We start from the raw sequence: 16,526 nt of genomic DNA on the forward strand, positions 1-16,526 counted from the left end.
ATAATTAAAAAGATGGGCAGGTTTTAGGATAATGAGCACAGTGGCTGCAGATGATGTAATTAGAGGTGATCTAATTATTGAGCATGCTCAGATTCATTACATGCTTAGTATGTAAGAAAATCATGACTTTAATATGATGCTAGGTATGATTTTTAGTATTATAATGAGATACAGGTGACTTGTAAGTTAAAGTCTAAGCTACTGCACATGTCAGGCGGGCCCATTTTGGTTAGATCCAGTCTCAGTTATCAAGATCACTTTGGACCTGGGTGGGTTAGTTTTGGGCTGATCCAACACCCTTCATTAATAATATTAGGGGCTGTCTTTAGTGATTTCTAGGCTCTAAAGTTGAAAAACTGGATCAACGGGTAAAATGAAGGTTGGTCACAAGGCTTATACAATCACTGGGGCAGAATATATAATTATTATCAGAGTTCAAGGCAGCTGGATTACAATGCATAGATTTCAGATATTTCACTCCGTCTGCTCCAATGTGCCGGAAGGTGAAAAGGGATATTTATGTCATGATGCAGTAATCAAAAACTTCACTTAAACCTTAACCTCTCTGTCATCCTAAGGGCAGCATAAAACATTCATCTTAAATACGGCGATGAGAGAGTCCCATTTTTCTTTTAGAAAAGTTACCATGTGAATAATATGGGATGAGTTAGAGCAAATAATACTGAGAACAATAATCTAGACAAAAAAGGAGGGCACCGGAGCTAGGAAGTGGCAATAAGTCCCCCACCCCCAGAAAAAAGGGTAGATTGGAAAATAGAATTGAGACTTGATTGGATGTAGGGTATGGAAAAGAGAAGAGTTGAGATCAGGTTTCTGATGAGCATCTGGAGGAATAATAAAACTATTCACTGAGATGAAGAATATAGCAGACAGTTTGGAGAGAGGATAATATATTTCAGTTTGGGCGTAGTGAATTTGATTTGCCTAGAGATATATAAGTGAAAAAGTCTATAACTCATGTGGGAACACTGAGCTAAAGACTCATTTGTAAGTGAGTCTTTACAAATTGAATACTAATTTGTAAGTCATTAGTATTCAAAGGGACAGGAGGGGAAAAGTGAATATATTGGAGTGGTTGGCATGTAAGGTCAGAACCCTAAGAACTTGAGAGACCACCTGGCAGAGAAGGCGACTTAAAAGGCATGAAGAAGAGAGTAGCTTGATGGTAAGAGGAAAACTGAGAGAGTATTACAATGTGAAAACCAGTGACAAAAGCATTTCAGAAAGGAGAGCAAAATACAGAATGTTTCGAAGAGATCACATTAAATAAGGATTGAACAGTGTTTATTGGCTTTAACAAGAAGGTAACAAAGAAAGTATTTTTCAAAAACACAGAAATTAGAAATGAGAAAGGGATCGATCAGATAATCCCAAAAGATCAACTAAATAGAAAAAGGAAGTTGTGATAAAGAAAGAAAGGCAAAGGAAAATATATGACATATAGAAACCAAAGGATGAAATGGCTAAATTAGTACTGCCTTTGCAGTAATAACACTGAATGATAATGGATTAAACTCCCCAATAAAATGAAGCACGTAAGCATAATGGATATAAAGCATAATCCATCTATATGTTGTTTGGAAGAGACTCACCTTAGACCCAGAGACACAAGTGGTTTGAAAGTGAAAAGTTGGAAAACGATGCTTCATGAACAGAAAAATCAAAAAAGAGTTGGATAGCGATACCAGTATTGGACAAAATAGACTTTAAGTCAAATCTATTATGAGACAAAGAAGGATCACATGTATTAATAACAGGGATAGTCCATGAAGAAATAATAATCATAAATGTGTATGAACCAAAATACATGAAGCAAACACTAGCAAACTGAAAATAGAAATAGACCCCTCTACAACAATAGTTAAAGACTTCGATACACCACTTTCATCGGTGTTTCTGATGAGAAATCAGGACTTAAGTCTTGTTGTGCCAGATCTCTTGTATGTGACAAATCACTTTTCTCTTGTTGTTGTCAGAACTCTCCATGCACAATTCTCTGGCATTTGACATTCTGATTACTATATTTGTAGGAATAACTCTATTAGGATTTATTCTGTTTGGAGTAATTGCATTTCTTAGATGTGTATTATGCTTTTCATAAAAGTTGGGAAAATTTGGGCCATTATTTCCTCAAATATTCCTTCTTCCCCTTTTCCCTAGCTTTCTTTCTCAGACATCCATGGTACATATGCTTCTGTGCTTCATGCTGTCACTCAAGTCCCTGAGACATCGCTCAATTTTTCAATTCTTTTCTTTGTCCATTCTTCTGATTGCATGAATTTCATTGTCCTGTCTTCTAGTTCACGGATTCTTTCTTCTGCCTGTTCAAATCTGCTATTGTTTGCCTCTAGTGTATTTTTAATCTCTACTACTGTGCCTTTCAACTCTGTCATTTCTGTTATGTTTCTTTTTATATTTTCGAATTCCTCTTTATGCTCCCACATTGTCTTCTCGATATCCTTTATTTCCTTGAGTTGATTTAGGAGACTTATTTGAGCTTCTTTGATTCGTTGGTCCACTTTCTATGTCTTCTCTGAAGCATTAATTTGTTACCTTGACTGAGCCATATTTTCCTGTTTTTAGTATGGCTTGTCATTTTTTGGTGCATGACTAGCTATCTGATTATCTTGATGAGTTAACTCTAAAGGACATTTTCTCCCTCTTGTCTAAGGTTTTACTGTTGACTGGCTTTGTGTCAAGTATATTCTTTGATGCTCAGTCCAAAATTATTTTAGACCTTTAGAATAGCTTGTGTTTAACTGTTTAGATTTTCTCAGCTCTTTTTCATGTGATTCTTGCCCTGGATATGCAGTAAATTTTTAAGATTGTACTTTTGGGGCAATTGTCTCACGTCGAGTAGGAAGCTTTCTTTTTCTATGTTCCTTCTGCGTGAAGCTTGATCTGTTCTGCTTGTTTTTGTGCAGAATTTTTTCTGTAGCTCCCATTATTTGTTTAAATTCTCTCCCTCACTCGATGCCTCCTTTTCCTTTCACTTTTCAGTTCTGACACCCTCTTGTCTTAGAGAGGCTCAGTTACTCCCACACACATGTTTATATTCTGTTAGCCTTTTCTGTCTCGGGTTTCTTCCCCAGGGATCCATATGGGGTCAGTAATGGAAATGTCACTTCAGGAAAGTAGGTTTTGCATTTAGGTGTTTCTGTGAACGGAAACTGGACTGAGTGTATCATTTGCCAGCCTCTCTACTGTACTTTCTCTCCCAGGGAGAATTTTGTATACAGCACTCCTCAGGACTTATTTTCTTCCCTGGTCTCTGCATACTCGGGTTCCTGTGCCTGGATAAGCGTGGGGTTCTAACTCACTGCTTTAAATGGCTATAGCATCTTTGTCTCTGGTGGGAAAGACCTAGGCTGTTGCCTCTGAGCAAATCTCAAGCTGCCTAAAATTTATCGAGGAGAATGAAGTGAACCAGTGTGTCCAGGATAGAAATTTCCTACCTGGTATATTTTAATTTGATTCAACTTTTGTAGAGTCTTTTTTCATTCTCTACCCTCTTCCAGAGTTCTAAGCAAGTGCGATTTGTCCTTTTTTTCACTGAATCTCTGAGGCTTATTTTTCAGGGGATGTATTACATCACCATATTGATGATGTCACTGCCATGCCTATTTAACAGCAGAACAGGATGATACCAGAACAGACTTATTCTATACAATGTGAGGTATTATCTCTAACATTATAAAATGCATTCAGCAGCTTGAAAATTTTTGCAGAACTACATAGAAATTCATTAAATGAATGGAACATTAGAAATAACAATATATTATAGTAGTAATTTTTACTCTTTTTATTGTACTTACTTTTTTATCAGCCACTATTGTAAATATTTTATATATTTTAGCTAATTTAATTCCTACATTATTCATAAAATAGTTACTACTATCATCTCAATTTCTCTCATTTTAAAATTCTAAATAGAAAACTTATACAGGAAAGAAACACAGATCTTAAGTGTACTCTTCAATGTGTTTGGACAAATGCATACACGATATAGAACATCCCATCATCCCAAAAATTTCCCTCATGTCCCTTCCCAGAAAAGTTCCCTTTACTGAATCACCACATCTAAGAAAATCACTATCCGTTATTCTGATTTCTATCACCATACTTTAGTTTACCTTGCTCTAGAACTTCATATAAATGGAATCATAGTTTTAGTTCTGGTTTCTTTTACTCAGATTAATGGTTTTGAGATTCACCCACTTTGTAGCATATATCAATAATAAGCAATTATATGACTGTGCCACACTTTATTTCTCCATTTTCCTGTGGATGGACATGGATTATTTCCAGATTAGAGATATTATGAATTAAGGTGCTATCAATACTTTAGGATCAAAACCCTTGATGTTGCCATATAAATCTTCACGTGGACGTATTTTCATTTCTCTTGGACTACGATTGGAGTTATTGGGTGATCCCGAAGTTGTCACGTCAATATATTAGGAGTTCTGGTTGCTCCACATCTTCACCAAATCTGGTTTTGTCGGACTCTTAAAATTCTAGCCATTTTTCTATGTGTATAATGGTTTCTCATTTTGGTTTTAATTTGTGTTTGCCTGATGAACAGCAGGGTTGAACCTATCATTTTCTTCCTGAGCATTTGTATTTTTCCAGTGTGAATTTCTGGTTAAAGTCCTTTGTCCATTTTAGTTGGGTTTATTTGTGTTATTGTTATTGAATGGTAAGGGTTTTTTTAATATATATTCTGGATGCACTATCTTTCTCAGAGAAAAGTCTTGTGGCTATTTTCTTCCAATGTGTGGCTGAGCTATTCTTTGTTTAGAGGGATTATTTTAAACAGTAACAGTTTTTAATTTTGAAGAGATAAAACCTGTTTTAGTTTGCTGGGCCATGTTGTGGGTCAGCTTAACAGTGTGAATTTATAGCTGACAGTTGTGAGGCTGAGAAAAATGTCCAAATCAAGGCCTCATCAAGGCAACGCTTTCTTCCTAGAGATTGGCTGCCAACAATCATTGACTTCTCTGCCACATGGCAAAGCACAATGTGGCATCTTCAGGTCTCTCCCTTCTCTTCTGGGTTTCATTGCTTTCAGTTTCTTGTTTCCATGGCTTTTTCCTTCTTTGGATTCATCCCATTTATAAAGGACTGCTGCAAGAAGACTAAAACCATCCTGAATGAGGTGGGTCACACATTAACTGAAGTCGAGTCATCAACATATCCTGTTTACAATGGGTCTACACGCACAGGAATGAATTAAATTTAAGAACATGCCTTTATGGGGTACATACAGCTTCAGACCACCACAGAATTGTTGGGCCATAGAGACAGTACATGTTTCATTCTATCAGAAGTGTCCAATATTTTCCCAAAGTACTTGTATCATTTAACATTCTCAACAACAATGTACTAGAGTTCTGGTTTCTCCACATCTTCACCAAGTTTAATTTTGCCAGCTTTTTTAAATTTTAGCCATTCTTCTAGGTGTACAATGGTAATTCATTTTGGTTTTAATTTGTGTTGGCCTAATGAATAGCAGGGTTGATCATATCTTCATTTTCTTCCTGATCATTTGTATCTTCCATTGTGAATTCCCTGTTAACATCCTTTGTCCATTTTTAGTTGGTAATATTTGCATTATTGTTTTAAATAGTGATGATTTTTTTTATATATTCTGGATATAAGTTCTTTGTCAGAGAAGCATAACATGGATATCTTCTTCCAATGTGTGGCTCAGCTATTCATTGTCTTAGTGGAGTATTTTATGAGTAGATTTTTCATTCTGTTCCGTTTATCTATTTGTTTACCCTTATTCTATAATGATAGGTTTTGAGGTCATTTCTGCTTGTTTTTTGTGTGTGTGTTTTTTTTTTTTTTGGACTACTAGGGGTGTAGCTCCATTGTCTTCTGACTTACATTGTTGCTGATGAAAAGTCAGAGATAATTCTTATTGATGTTCTCTTATGTGCTGTATGTCTTTTTCTGTAGCTTGTAAGATTTCTTCTTTACCTTTTATTCTCAGCAATTTGACTTCGATGTGTCTACTTATGATTTTCCTTGTGTTTATCCTGCTTAGGGTTTGTTAAGTGTTTTGGATGTCTTCACTGAGATTTTTCATGAAATGTGGAGAATTTTGGTCATTATTTTTTCAAAAATATTTTTGATCTGAATCTCTCTCTCCTCTCTGTGAATCAAGTTACCTGTACATAAGACCACTTAATATGGCACAGGTGTGTAAGTCTCTTCTTCCTCCCCCTTCTCACCCTCTTCTTCTTCTTTTTCTTCTCCTTCTTCTTTTATTCATTCTTTATTTTCTTTGCTCTGTGCTTCAGTTTCAAATAGCTTTTATTAACCTGTCTTTGATTCTCCTGATTTTTTTTTCCGTAATGTCTATATATACCATTGAAAGGATATCTAGGAAGTATTCATTTCAGATATGGTACTTTTCCTTTCAATAATTTCCATTTGGTTTATTATATAGTTTCCATTTCTCTTGAGATTCCCTATTTATTCATTCATTATGTCCAGCTTTAATTTTAAATCCTCGGAGATATTTTTTTGCTTTCAATCCTACATTTATTCAGTACAATTCATTCATTCTACACAACAAAGTACAAACACTACATTATCTGAAATGCTTCAAAGCTGTAAAACTCAAACAAAAACTTCATAGTACTGATTTAAAATAAAAGCCAAAAAAGCAATGTACACTTTGCAAAGGTCACCTGCAAGACCACCAGGACCAACAGCTGCAGCAGGTGGATCTGTGGTGACCCTGCTGAGCTGGGTCTCAGGTTGCTTGCCAATTTCAGAGAGAAGGAGGTGTGGGACATGCGCACGGGTACAAATAAATAAACCAGTCACATAAACAAATGCAGGGCGAGCGAGCGGCTCTTCCTGGGGCATTCTGACCCAAGAGGTCAGGAGAGGACTTAAAGCAGAGGGCATGTGGATGCGGCCAACAGTAAGGCAGCTGCATAAATGCTCACCTGTGTTCTCCAAGGGTCCCAAGGGGCATGGCCAGGCCATCAAGTACTTCCAGATCCTTTGGGGAAAGAATAAATATGCTCAGGTGGGGGCAGCATGGATGTCCTGCAGCTTTATTTGTTATCCCTATGGTTTTGCCTCTAAACTAACTCTCCCTGCAATTGGGAACTTGTGAGCTTTCTAGCCAGAATCACTGGAGAGCATTTTTACAGGCACAATAACAAACCCACACTCCTGCAGGCCAAACTCAGCCTTCTTAGGAAACATCTCAATTGCTGCCTTAGAAGCCTGTCCCTGAGTTAGGGATTTCCTTTCCTACCTGTCTTCCCTTGCCTAGAAAAGTGACAAAATTTAATTGGACGAGATATAAGTTTCAGGGGGTGAGGCACTTCTGTGGCCTGCTTTATTGTGAAGAGTTGGAGATGGAGTGGCTTCTGTGGCAGCAGCAGCTAGGGGACTGGGGTCACTGGTGCACAGGAGAACTTTGCCTGGGAGAGCAGGACCTTCTCCTCATCCATGGGGATGACCTGTGCCACATGGGAGGCGGTGGCACCATTCCCCTGGAAATGCTGAAATGCCTGAGGGGAGGTCGAGGGCAGGAGGCCAGCACAGCTGTGGCAGTGATCTCTGGCCATCCATTTGTCCTCTATCCATGTGTTTCAGCACCTTTTCAGTGTCATCTGGATTCTCAAACTCAACACAGGCATAGCCTTTGGACAAATGGGGATGCATCCTTTCCAGAGGCATGTCAATCATTTTAATTTTCCCATAGGTGGAAAATATCTCCATGATATGATCCTTGGTCACATGCCAGGTGATCCTTCCAATGTGCACTTTGGTGGGATTTGAAGAAGAACTCCACCTTCCTCTTCCCTTTTCCTATCTTTTGGGTGGTTTGGATTTGGAACAAGAACACTGCCTGTTATTGTGTCTGTGCTGAGGACTCGGAGAGCCTGAGGAGCTGATGGAACTGGAGCTGTGGGATGTGCTGGAATTTCACCAGCAGATTGAAGACAGAAGAGCTGCAACCACTGATAGAGCCCCTGCTGGTGCTGGAGCCCGAGCTGTAGGTCAAGCTGGAGTGAGACCTAGTGCCGCTGTTGCCACTGGAAGCACTGGGTCTCTTTCAGGTTTTATTCCTGCCACAATCCTTCTTATTCCACTCCTTGGTGGCCCCTTTATTTCTTTATTTATTTCATAGCTTTTTCATGGGTAGGCATCAGGAAGGCCCCTTTATTTTTAGAGTGACCCTTGTACTTCTCATCAGAGTGGTCTCTGCCTTTGGTAGGAGAAGGAGCCCTAGTGCTGGATTTTTTATTATTTTCTTTGATTCCTAGGAAGCACTTCTTTTTCACGCCTGATAACTTCATTCTCCCCTTCCGAAGTATTCAAAGCAGGATGGTAACCTCACTGATCTGAACTCTCGCTTCTAACTCGATTCTGAGAAAGGATCCCTAATGGATTGCAATTTACGCCAAAGAGCAGAAACTCCCCTGTCCAGGCGCTGGGCCACGTGCGCTTCCAGGTCAATGCAGGGCCAGGTCTCAGGTCTCAGCCCGGTGGGGAGAGCTGAGGGCAGAGACCACATTCCTGGTCCCTCGGAGCCCCGTGGGCCTAGCTGGGCCCGCAGCTGAGAGCACAGGTCAGGGGCACCCTTCCACCCATGCTGGGCTGACCACTTCCAGGTCTCAGAGATGTTCCAGGTCTTTAGAGTCGTGATAAGTCCTCGTATGCTAACTCTAACATCCGTGTCATCTCTGGATCTATCTCCATTGACAGTTCTTTCTCCTTGTGGATTTCATGTTCTTGCTTTTTCACATCTACTAATTTGTTATTGCATGTGAAACGTTTTGAATGGTACATTGTTGAAAATCTGGATTTGTTGTCTTACTTTAAAGAGTGTTCTGATCCCAATCTAACGCTCCTATTAAGGAAACAACACAGGTACAACAGACAAGGTTTCCCCTCTAACAGGACAGACTTTCCCCTATAATGAGTAATTTAGATTTCTTTCAGAATTACCTTTTTAGACTCTGAGAACTCACATTTTTATTGCTGAATTGCAAGCCCTCCTCTTGAGTAGTGATAAATCAGCATACATTTTTTGGAGATATTATGCATTCCAGCAATACTGGAAAGCAGCAAAAAACTTCTGCATAGTCTAAGATAGCCAAGACACTGCATATTATATCAGTCCTTTCAAAAGAAAACCAAGTAAAGTTTTGGTAAAAAAAAATGCAAACTGTGAGCACATACTATTGCTAGCCTTTGTAAGCATAACTAGAAAGACTGTGATTGTACATTATCAAAGGACAATAATTTTGTTTCTTTCAACTCTATTTGTTGCATGTCTATTGCATGCAATATACTGTGCTCACTTACTTGTTCGATATGAAAATAGGCAAAATTGAATGTTTTTTAAAGTTAAATAGATGAAGTGGAGAACCTTGGTGTAGGGCATAAACCTTATAGGAAATTGACTAAGTAAAAGAGACCTGCTGAGCTGTCTGCCAACCTCCACAGATCAGTTTGTCCTGAGTGACTTCAACATCACAACTCAAAGTACAGGTGTGCAACAGACTGAAAGTATCTGATCCTTTAATCAGCCAGTGAGCAATCATATTCTCTGTCTACAATTTAACCTAAGAGACAGTAGTATAGGGGAGGGATAGGAATGTGTGTGACTGAATTTGATGTACATAAAGAACGGAGGCCTGAGACAGTCATTTTCAGCTATATGTACACTGACAACAAAGCAAAGAGCAACCTGTAATGAGAATAGAGAAGGTGAGGCAAACAGAGACAGACAGAAGCAAAAGACTAAAACTTCCATAAAAAGTAGGTGAAATAGCTTTGGTTTCTGTTTCCCAGTTCCTGCTTTCACAAACCTATCTGTATTTTTGTTTTTATACCCTGAATTTGCCTGTTGAATCCTTAAAATTAACCCCCATCACTGGAGCTACCTTGAAATCTTCCTTGAGATAAACATCTCCAAACTACTACACTCAATCACCTAGTTCTAATTGGACTAAAAAAAGATTTTTTAAAAAAATCAGATCAAACTGGTCTAACCTGAAAAGTTTCTTTTGGAAGTTGTTGTCCCCTAAAGCAAATAGGTAGCCAAGTAAACTTTGTGGTCCCTTCCAAAAGAAATGATCCAATATATTTGACAATATGTAAGAAATAAGCAGCTATTTTGCCTTGCGTCTCAGATCAAGAAATCAGGGCCAATGAACTGATAAAACCAAGTAATTTTTGTATAATCAAGTCAAACACAATAAACTAAAATGGAAAGGGAATCTGCTATTTGTTTTTGGTTTGGCACATGTTATTTAACTTTTCATTATGTTAGACCAAGAGATTATACTAAAAGTAACAGTGCTCTGTCCTTCTATCTCCTATTCCTGTTGTGATTTAATTTTTATATAATTTCCAGTAAAGTTCATTTACTTTATGTGACCTTATTAGGCCAAGGTATTGTCAAACGTTGATGTACCAAAATAAAATCTGAAATAATTGTATTTCCTTTACTGTATTTTTGAGCGTTGGAAATGACCACTGTGATTTGCCTCAATAAAACTGTCCCTGACAGTACTACATCAAGGGTACTTTAGAATTAAGTCTAAAGCTAAACCTATTGTTTGCACAGCATTCTAAAGTTTTTCAGGCATTGTCCCTTGTAACTTCTCATATTGTCCTCAGTAGAAGAGGAAAATAATAGTACTCCTGTTTCGCAGATGGGGAGGTGAAAGCTAGAGAAGTACAGTGTAATCATTTTTCTATAGCTGCCTTAACAGATTACCACCATTTTAGTAGCTTAAACAGCCCAAAGTTACTACTTGATATTTCTGTAGGTTAGTCTGACACACTCTTACCAGGCTAAATTTCAAGGTGCTGGCAGGGCTGTGTTCCTTCCCAGAGAGTCAAGAGTAGGATCCATTTTCTTATTCATCCAGGTTGTTGGCGAAATTCAGCTCCTTGCAGTTGTGGGACTGAGATGCCCATTTTCTTGCTGGCTTTCGTCTGAGGCTCATTCCAAGTTTCTAAAGGTCATCCACATTCTTTGACTTGTGGCCTTTTCCTCCATCTTCAAGGCCAGCATTGGCAGATCCAGTCTCTCTCATGCTTCAAATCTCTCCTTATCATCTTTCTTTTTCCTCTCTCTTCCCCAGCCATGAAGGCCATGACTATGTGATTATAGGTTTATGTGATTAGATTGGATCCAATGTATAATACATGGGAATGTCTCCATCTCAAGGTCTGTCATCTTAGTCACATCACTTTTTCCATGCAAGTTAACATATCCACAGGTTCCAGAGATTAGGATGTGAACAACTTTTGAGGGGGACTGGGGACCAGAGGATTAGTCTACTTACATCCAGTGAAGACCAGTTCGAATTTCTGGGGTTTCTTCCCAGAACCAAAACTTACAAGGATTAAAAAGATTATGAAAAAAAGCTTTTGAATCCCCTTTCCAATATGGCTCAGATAACAAAGATAATAATCTGAGAATATTATGATATTTTAAAAAATATCCTAAGATCTTGGAAGTCAGAAAACTCAACCTAAACACCTTTTGAGAACTTCAGACTGAAATACTGAAAAACTGATTAGAAATTTATCAATCTTACCACAATTTGGCATCTAAAATAATAAAACTCACCATAAGTTCACTGCGTTGAGAAATCTGAAATTCTGTTTTCTAGTCTCTATGTCATTATCATTGCAACAGATATTTTTATTTTCCCTGGTTGTACTCCCTAAATCAGAAAAGTACTCAAATAATTTAGATATTGCATACATAGTTGATTTAGCACTCAAAAACAAACTTGTTTTTCCAAAACCATCCTGCCAACATGGTACTTTAGTGCTTCTGATGATGTGAATGCTCCCTAGTGTACACACAAACATTTTCACACTTTCTGTCCGTTCCCATAGGTCTGTCCATACTTCCATTCCCTTCATTTCTTTGATCCTGATCTGCCAGTCTTGACTTTCCAGGTCCTTTTCCAACCAGTTAAGTCATTTGCTACTTGTTCATGCATGTCTTACATGAACAGTAAGACATACTGTTCTTTTCCCACACAAAGAAGACGACCAGATACACTAGCTGAAGCTCTTCTGTGCCAGTTTGAAAGGATGTATGTACCCTAGAAAAGCCATGTTTTAATCCTAACCCCATTTTGTAAAGGCAGCCATTTCTTCTCATCCCCATTCAGCACAGTAGGTCTGAAATTTGATTGGATTTATCCAAGAGATGTGATTCAATTAAGTGTGGATGTTAAACTTGGTTAGATGGAGATGTGTCTCCACCCATTCTGTGTGGGACTTGATTAATTTACTGGAATCCTATAAAAGAGAATGATGGGAGATTCTGAAAGAACACTGCGGAACCACGAAACAGAGAGTCCACCAGCCAGTGACTTTTGGAGATGAAGAAAGAAAACACCTGCCAGACAGCTTTATGAAACAAGAGGCCTGGAGAGGAAGCCAGCAGATGCCACCATGCTCACCATGTGCCCTTTCAGCTGAGAGAGAAATGCTGAACGTCATCAGCCTTCTTGAACCAAGGTATCTTTCCCTGGATGCCTTAGACTGGACATTTCTATTGGGACATTTTCTCAGCCTTAGAACTGTAAACTTGTAACTTATTAAATTCCCTTTTTAAAAAAACCACTCCATCTCTGGTATATTGCATTCCAGCAGTTAGCAAACTAGAACAATTCCCTTGGGAGAATGGGGAGAAAGGAGGAAATATTCAACTCCTCTATTTGGAGAATTTCTGAAATTCTTGCAAGCAGTGGGGACAATCAAATCAATAGGCTGAGCCCTTGATCTCAATTTCATCCCTATGAAACTTATTCCTGCAAAGAATAGGCTAAGCCTACTTAAAATTAAGCCTAAGAGTCACCCCCAGAGAATCTCTTTTGTTGCTCAGATGTGGTCTCTTTTTCTAAGTCAACTCAGCAGGTGAACTTACTGCCCTCCCTCCTATGTGGGACATGACTGCCAGGGGTGTAAATCTCCCTGGTAACATGGGACAGAAAGCCTGGGAAAAGCTGGGACCCAGCATCAAGAGATTGAAAAAGGCTTCTTGACCAAAAGGGGGAGGAGATAAATGAGACAAAATAAAGTTTCAGTGGCCGAGAGATTTCAGAGTTGAGAGGTTTTCCTGGAGGTTGTTCTTATGCATTTATATAGGTATCCCTTTTTAGTTTATGGTGTATTGGAGTGGCTAGAAGGAAGTACCTGTAACTGTTGAGCTGTGTTCCTGCAGCCTAGATTCTTTTTTTGATGATATTTTTATTATAAACAATGAACAAACTTACATTTTTGACATACAAACATTCTTGACATGGTTGCAATCAGTGGCTGACAAAATCATCACATAGCTGTGTATTTATCACCATGATCATTATTTTGAACATTTGCATTTACCCAGCAAAAGAAAAAAGAAAAAACTCATACATATCATACCCCTTAGCACTCCCTTTCATTGATCAGTAGTATTTCAATCTACCAAATTTATTTTAACCTTTGTTCCCCCTATTATTTGTTTATTTCTTATCCACATTTTTTACTCATCTGCCATACCAAAAATGAAAGGAACATCAAACTCAAGGTTTTCACAATCACACAGTCACATTTGCAAAGCTATATCATTATACAATCACCTTCAAGAAACATGGTTGCTGGAACACAGCTCAATAGTTTCAGTCACTCTAATACACCATAAATGAAAAAGGGGATATCTATATCTGTTTGAAATCTCTCAGCCACTCACACTTTATTTTGTCTCATTTATGTCATCCCCCTTTAGGTTAAGAAAGTTTTCTCAATCCCTTAATGCTGAATCCTAGCTCATTCTAGAACTTCTGTCCCATGTTGCCAGGGAAGTTTATACCCCTGGGAGTCCATGTCCCATGTACAGAGAGGGAGGGCAGTGAGTTTCCTTGCTGTGTTTAACCTAGATTCTTGAAGATGATTGTATGAAGATGTAACGTTTACAATATGACTGTGTAATTGTGAAAATCTTGTGTCTGGTGCTCCTTATATCCAGGGTATGGATAGATGAGTAAAAATACATAGATAGAGATGAATAAATAATAAGGGCAACAAAGGGTAAAATAAATTGGGAAGATGAAAACATTAGTGGTCGATGAAGGGGGGAGGTAAGGTGTATGAGGTTTTTTTGTTCTTTTTATTTCTTTTTCTGGAGTGATGCAAATGTTCTAAAAACAATCATGATAATGAATACACAACTATGTGATTATATTGTGAGCTTTCGATTGTATAGGATATATGTGTGTGAAGAGATCTCAATTGAAAAAAAAGTGTAAAAAAAAATGCCTGGATATTCCCCAGTTTGTCATTAACCTAGAAAATGGCTGCAAGTCTTTTGGGGAGGAGGGTTGTGGGGATTCAAATGTATATATATGTTTTATTTAGCATAGTGTTGCAGCTTCCTTCCTTACAGAGACCCAGCCTTTCCTTTGTCAATGTATTCTTGGTGTGAATCCTGAATCAGATACAGAAACTTCCTAAGGTATAATGACTTTCCATTGGGGAAGCTGATTTCTACCAGAATTCTACTTATCCAATTTCATAGGTATTTTATCTAAATGTGTCAATATAATTTCATAGGTATTTTATCCAAATATATAAATATAAATGCATGCTACCCTTATTGCGTGCCCATAGATCCTGTCCATAGGAACATCATGCTCTATTAGCCACCTCCATAGATTCCTCTGATTCAGGCTCTTCTACCTAACATTGGTACCCATTACAGTAATTATATCCACTCTGCTTCTAATGATCAAGTGCCACCACCTGGCATCTGCTGATTCAGAATCCTATCAAACCAAATTGTTACTAAGATGGTCTATTCTATAATGGCATCTCCTACCATAAATATGGCTGGTAGAGGGAGACACTACCGAGATTGTGTTAGTAACCCTCTCACCAGCGCAGTTCTTATTGCCTTGGTAAAGAACAGTCTTCTGAACCTTCCTGGGGAATAGCATAAGCTGTTTTTCCCATACAAAAGATCAATTCTAATATTCCCACTTCTCCACATCTTTCGAATGTTTTTCCCTCAGTCTGCTATAGCAGTTCTGGTAACTCTACTTCATTTAACATGAGACAGTTTTTTCCAAGTTTTCAAGAGCCATCATAGCAAGGTATTAGAATAAACCCCTGAAAGAGTATCCCTGCATTAACCAATTCTCCTTGTTCCAGCAATGTGTTCCTTCTCTCTTCTATTAGGGTTCTCCAAAGAAACAGAACCAGCAGGAGATGCATACAAATATTTTGCATAATATTTGCATAATATGCAAATATTATGAGATTTATTATAGGTATTGGCTCACTGACATGGGGATTGGCAATTCCACGTTCCATAGGGTAAACTGAAAGTTGGGAAATATGATGAAGGTTTCAATGAATTCCCCAGAAAAAGCTGGCTAGATGAAGGGCAGATGTAAATTCTTTCTGATTGCTGAAATCATAAATTCTCCCTTTAAGGCCTCCAGCTGTTTGGATAAGATTTCTCTCATTGCTGAAAGCTACCTCTTTTCTGACTTTAGATACAGCAGTCATAGATGAAATCAGCAGACATGATTTAAATCCACAAAACACCCTCACAGCAACAATCAGGCCAGCCAGTGCTCACTTAATCAAATAACTGGATGCCATAGCCTAGGCAAGTTGACACATGGATTTAACCATCACATCCCTCGATTTAGCAACCTTGCGGTACACTCCCAGAGGCACTCTCTGGTTTCTTCAGGCATATTTGTTAGTCCGGTGTAGCAGTTCCTCTGGTTTAAAATCCCTCCCCTAATTTAGAAATCCCAGTACTTCCCCAATCCAGGGATGCTTAGATTTTACCCTACTTATTGATCTAGTAGCCCAGAAGAAGAGGGGACACAGATATCAAAGGAGCAAGAACTGTTCTGTATGGTACTTGCCTTATTGAAGGCTTCTGCCTGAGCTTCAGTAAGGAGGAGGCTGCTATCCTATAACAAAAAGTGAGCTACTTCTGCAAGCCCAGAGGGTTCAGAAGAATCTGTGGGTTCAAAGATTTGGTAGTGCCTCCTTTCATGCATGGCCATATATGCCAATTCATTACCTGAGCCCTGAATTTAGTGTAGAAGATTTGTTGGTATTGAAAATTCAACCTGAAGCTCTGCTACTCTTAGTATTAGGTCCCAGGCCAGATTCTTAGCACAGTCAGCCCTTTGGGGGCTGGGAGATAAGGATCTCTTTCAACATAATGAAGAAGACCCTCTGGCATTCTCACGTGTCATTGAATTAATGGCTCATTATGTCAGCCCTCATTTTCTCTCATCAAAACATCACAGATTTTAGGTAATGGTATGATTATAGAAATAAGCTTTCATCAGTTGTAATAAGTGCAAGGCATTCAAAATAGGCATTATTTGGGAACCCTAAATTTTGTGCATGATTTTTCTGTAAACCCACAAATTCTCTAAAAAAAAAAATGACACCAATGACCTTCAGCATCAAACACTCAATTC

General features: G+C 38.4%; 1 pseudogene; it reads right to left on the reverse strand.

The window, feature by feature from the left end:
• Positions 1 to 7,387: 7,387 nt before the first annotated feature.
• Positions 7,388 to 8,354, reverse strand: LOC143646286 (uncharacterized; annotated as a pseudogene).
• Positions 8,355 to 16,526: the final 8,172 nt, after the last annotated feature.

This window comes from Tamandua tetradactyla, chromosome 9 (genome assembly GCF_023851605.1).
Source record: "Tamandua tetradactyla isolate mTamTet1 chromosome 9, mTamTet1.pri, whole genome shotgun sequence".
In the NCBI taxonomy this organism is placed as follows: Eukaryota; Metazoa; Chordata; class Mammalia; order Pilosa; family Myrmecophagidae; genus Tamandua; species Tamandua tetradactyla.